This window comes from Lactuca serriola, chromosome 2 (assembly GCF_051521515.1).
Source record: "Lactuca serriola cultivar US96UC23 chromosome 2, Lser_US96UC23_V15, whole genome shotgun sequence".
NCBI classification, from domain to species: domain Eukaryota; kingdom Viridiplantae; phylum Streptophyta; class Magnoliopsida; order Asterales; family Asteraceae; genus Lactuca; species Lactuca serriola.
This window is the reverse complement of record NC_136409.1, coordinates 72972003-72977524: the sequence shown is the minus strand read 5'-3', so window position 1 is coordinate 72977524 and position 5522 is coordinate 72972003.

Genomic DNA, 5522 nt, shown 5'->3' with positions numbered 1-5522 from the left:
TGGGTATCACCCACTTCAGCCCAGCACAGAGGGGATCTGCACTTTCGGCCATAGAGGGCCTCGAATGGAGCTGCCTTGATGCTAGTGTGATAACTGTTGTTGTAGGAAAATTCAACAAGGGGTAAATGAGTATCCCAAGCTTTTCCAAAGTCTATCACACAGGCGCGCAACATATCTTCTAAGGTTTGGATAGTTCTCTCACTTTGCCCGTCGGTCTGTGGATGGTAGGCTGTACTCATGTCCAGCCTGGTTCCTAGGGAACTTTATAATGACTGCCAGAACCTCGAAGTGAATCTACTATCTCGGTCTGAGATGATAGATAAAGGAACACCGTGCAGTCTTACAATCTCCCTAATGTAAGTTCTGATAAGTTTCTCCATCTTGTGTGTTTCCTTGATCGGTAGGAAATGTGCAGACTTGGTCGGTCTGTCGATGATGACCCATATGGAATCAAGTCCACCCGTCGTCTTGGGCAACTTGGTTATGAAGTCCATAGTGATCCGCTCCCACTTCCATTCTGGTATTTCCGGTTGTTGTGGAAGACCGGAGGGTTTCTGGTATTCGACCTTGACCTTTGCGCAAGTAAGGCATTTACGCATGAAGGTAGCAATATCTGCTTTCATGTTAGGCCACCAGTATAACTTTTTAAGATCCAGATACATCTTATCTGAACCCGGGTGGACGGAATAACGAGTGTTGTGAGCTTCCGTCATGACCAAGTCTCTAAAGCCACCGTGTTTCGGTGTCTAGATCCGATCCATGAGGTATAAGGCTCCGCCACCCTTGACTTCCAAGTTCTTATCCATTCCTCTAAGGGATTCACCCGCCATGTTTTCAGGTTTCAAAGCGTCGAGTTGAGCCTCCTTTATTTGCGTGGACAAGTGCGAATGGATAGTTAGAGTCAAAGATTTGACTCTACGACCAGTATATTCTTTCTAACTTAGGGCGTCGGCTACTACATTGGCTTTACCCGGATGATAACGAATTTTGCACTCATAATCACTAAGTAGCTCAACCCACCGTCGTTGTCTCATGTTGATCTCTTTCTGGTTGAAAATGTGTTGCAGACTCTTATGGTCTGTAAAGATCATGCTTTTTGTACCGTATAGGTAATGGCGCCAGATCTTCAGAGCAAACACAACTACTCCTAGCTCAAGATCGTGGGTTGTGTAGTTAACCTCATGCGTCTTCAGCTGTCTCGAGGCATAGGCTATGACTTTACCTCGCTGCATCAGAACACATCCGAGTCCTTGATTGGATGCATCGCAATAGACAATGCAGTCTTCTATTCCTTCGGGAAGGGATAGTATCGGGGCGGTGCACAAGGCTCGTTTGAGCGTTTGGAACGCTCTTTCCTATTTCTCCTCCCAGTCGAAGGCCACGCCTTTCTGCGTCAGAGTTGTAAGAGGTTTCGCTATGCTGGAGAAGTTCTGAATGAACCTGCGATAGTAGCCAGCTAGCCCTAGAAATTGACGAATTTCAGTAGGTGTCTTTAGTGCTGACCAGTTCTCGATGGCCTTAATTTTGAAAGGGTCCACGTGTATACCTTCTTCGCTAACCACATGGCCCAAAAATTCGACTCGCCGAATCCAAAATTCGCACTTCGAGAACTTTGCGTAGAGCTTCTCCGCTCGCAATGTTTCTAAGATTTTACGGAGATGTTGACCATGCTCCTCCTTACTTCGAGAGTAGATGAGTATGTCATCAATGAAGACGATGACGAACTGATCCAAGTAAGGACGACACACCCTATTCATCAGATCCATGAATACTGCGGGCGCGTTAGTTAATCCGAATGGCATCACTACAAACTCGTAGTGCCCATAACGAGTTCAGAAGGCTGTCATGGGAACATCTTCCTCTAACACTCGTAGTTGGTGGTATCCGGATCGCATATCTATCTTCGAGAAGTAGTTGACTCCTTGAAGTTGATCAAATAAATCGTCAATGCGGGGCAAGGGATAACGATTTTTAATGGTAAGCTTGTTGAGTTCTCTATAGTCGATGCACATGCGAAACAATCCATCTTTCTTCTTGACGAACAGGACCGGTGCTCCCCATGGTGAGAAGCTTGGTCGAATGAATCCCTTCTTGAAAAGTTCGTTAAGTTGACTGGAAAGTTCCTGCATTTCAGCCGGTGCAAGACGATAAGGAGATTTGGCTACGGGGGTAGCCCCTGGCACTAAGTCGATTCTGAACTCGACTTGGCGTTGTGGTGGTAAACCGGGAAGCTCTTCTGGGAATATGTCGGGAAACTCGCGTACTTCTAGAATTTTCTGGATGTCTTTCTGTTCTTGGCTGGTATCGACGACGTGTGCGAGAAATGCATGGTACTCCTTCTGCAAACACTTTTGTGCTTGAATGCACGAAATGATGCGAAGGCTCGTACTAGGTTTGTCGCCGTAGATAATTAAAGTTTCGTTGTTAGGAAGGTTAAGACGAACTGCTTTTTCGAAGCACATAATGTCGGCACGCAGAAGACTCAACCAATCCATACCGATGATGACGTCGAAACATTTAATGGTAACTGGCATGAGATCTATCTTGAAAGTATGGCTATCTAAAGTTAAAGTACAACATATGTATATGCAGTTTGTACTCTCTGTTTTCCCGTTACCCATTTCTACTGTGAATGAACTATCTAATGCACATGGTTTTTGTTTAAGAAGGTGTGCAAATTTGTGACTTACAAAACTTTTCTCGGCTCTACTATCGAAAAGTATGCAAGCATAAGAGTTATCGAGGAGGAACGTACCAGTAACTATCGTAGGATCAGCTACTGCTTCCTCGTGGCCTAGGGCCATAAATCTTCCCACTCCTCCAGCCATCCCTGATTTAGGGTAGTTCCTCTTGTAATGGCCCACTTCGCCACATCCGTAGCAAGCTTGGCCCATACTGACGTTAGGAACTTGAGCAGCTTGAGCTGTTGGAGTTTTGCAGAAGCGGACGGTGTGTCCCTTCTTGTTGCAGTTAGAGCACTGCATCTCCTTGCAAGGTCTGTTGTGATGGAAGTTGCACTTGGTGCACTTCGGGAGGGTTCCAGCATATGGTCTTGCTGGTAAGAGGTTGGCAGGAGCAACAGGAGTTACTGTGGCAGCATTGATCGCCACAAGTTGTTGCTTATTGGAGGATCCTTGCGGAGCCCCTCTTTTCCTCTTATTCCACCCCTTCTTGTGGTAGTCGGGGTTGGACTTCTGTGGTACCGGTGTAGGGATTGACATGATCTGGGGTTTCCTGTGATCGATGAGGGATTGTGCTAGTTCCTTGGCGCTATTGAAGGTAATAGGCCTGGAAGCGATCACACTTGACTGGATCTGGGGTGACAGTCCCTAGATATACCTCCTGATCTTTTTGCTCTGGAGAGCAACCATGTCGGGGCATAAGTTTGCCAAATCACAAAACCTATTTGTGTAGGTAGTGATGTCGGATCCAACCATTTGTAGACCTCAGAATTCTTGCTCGAGCTTTTGTATTGCCCCTCGAGGACAGTATTCCTTCATCAACATTTCTTTCAACTTTTCCCAGCCAATGGAATACGCCACCACCAGAGTTAGATAGTTAACATGGCTGTTCCACCATGTTAGTGCTCAGTCAGAGAAGGTACAAGCTGCGAACTTGACCTTGCTGCCCTCCTGACAAGCACAGATTTCAAAGACGGATTCCATCTTTTCAATCCATTGTCTCAACACCATAACACCCCCAGTCCCATTGAAGCTGCGGGGTTTGGCGTTAGTTAAGTCCTTGTAGGTGCATTCCCGAGGGTGTCCATGGCTTTCGCCGTGGTTTGAGGGTGGTGCACCTGTTCCTGACCCACTAGGGGCAGGAGCGTTGATTGCCGACACAGCAGCTGCAACTGCTGCTGTGAAAGCTGCCTGGAACATAGTGGCATCAAAAGGATTTGGTGTTTAGAGAGGTATAGGTGGTGGTGGAGGTGGTGGTATTGGTGCTTCGTTGTTTGGGTTCCTCCTAGGATTCCTGCGTGGCGGCATCTTTAACTATACGTTTAAAAGATGACGACATAGATAAGAATAAATGATAAATGAATGTGTCCCATGGGCTAAATCGCCATAGTCCAACAACAGAAAGAATAGCATGACTTAGATGAAGAAGATAGCATTTGGATAATAATTTCCATAAGATTAGACATCTGTCAGTAATTCTGGAATTACAGATGTAACAAGTTCGGGAAAAAAAATGGCCTAGAAGTAGGCCTTACATCAACCAAGATGGAAAATTTTGACAGACTTAAGATTCGACAAAGACCTAACAGGTCTAAGATTTATACAGACAGGAAATTAGACCAAAGTTTTACATAAACTAGGTTATATCCAAAAGATGAGATGACGATATCGACAACGAGAACTACTAGCATGAGTCCTCGATCCCGTCAGTAGGCGTTCGATGTCCCTTATACGCCTATCCGACCTTGCTTGTTGAGCTCGAAGTTCTCTAACTTCAGCTCGGGTTTCAGCAAGTTCCCTTTGCAGATTTGCATTGCGGACCAGAGTCCTTTCATGAGCAGACTCTAGTCGGCGAATGTGGACTGTGTTAACAACAGAGTTGGCGTCAACTTCCAAAACTTGATTGATAGTCGCTTGAGCCATTATCGTGTTCCGAGAAATCCTACGCACCATGATTGGTAGGACTCTATCAGCAGAACCTCCTTCGGTGAGGTTGTAGAAACTTCGGTCGCCATTGTAAGGAATGGGCTGACCTTGTTCCTGAATCAATTCAGTCAAGTTAATGGCCTACAAGGGTGTGGGTCCTTGAAACACAGGGCAAGGGTTCAAGTTTGGGTTTTGAGCAGCTGGGGGTAGGTTGTTGACTTCTGTCTCCGAGTCAGAACTATCGGAAAAGCCCTCAGCATGGTGATCATCCAAAGGGATTGGGTGATCATCTTCTGGCTCTGCCTCTAGCCAACCAGCATTGCCTTGGTTCGGGAAGTACGAATCGCCATGGTGAAATCTAGCCATTTTAATCTACGCAAGAAAAGGGATATAAGAAATAGCTAAAATAGATGAACTAACTAAGATAAATACAGTAAGATCAAATACCCATATGGTATTCCTTCATGGTTGTGTTGGTAAGTTTTTAGACTTGTTGCCACATCACAACCATTCTTGGGCATATTCTAATCACTCCTCGGACCAGCGTAGTTGATCAGGTTATGCCATTCCCAAGACTGACTATATATCCCCAGGCTTACTTGTGATATCCAACAATCGTAATACTTTTGTTCTTGTCGTTGTGACACTGATTTTAGTATGAATGCAGGCACGTATACTTTGTTAAATATTTTATTATTTAAAAGTATAACTCTTAGACAGAGTGTTTTAATCCCATGTATTTATAGTTAGTATATCTTTTATGGGTTGATATACTATATTCACTATAAACAATGCTCTGATACCAATATGTCACACCCCAAAACCACGAACGGCGGAAATGTTCAGGGGTGGAGGACATCATGTACAGTATCACAACAGTGTAATATAATAAACAAGCAACAACATCATCCATTA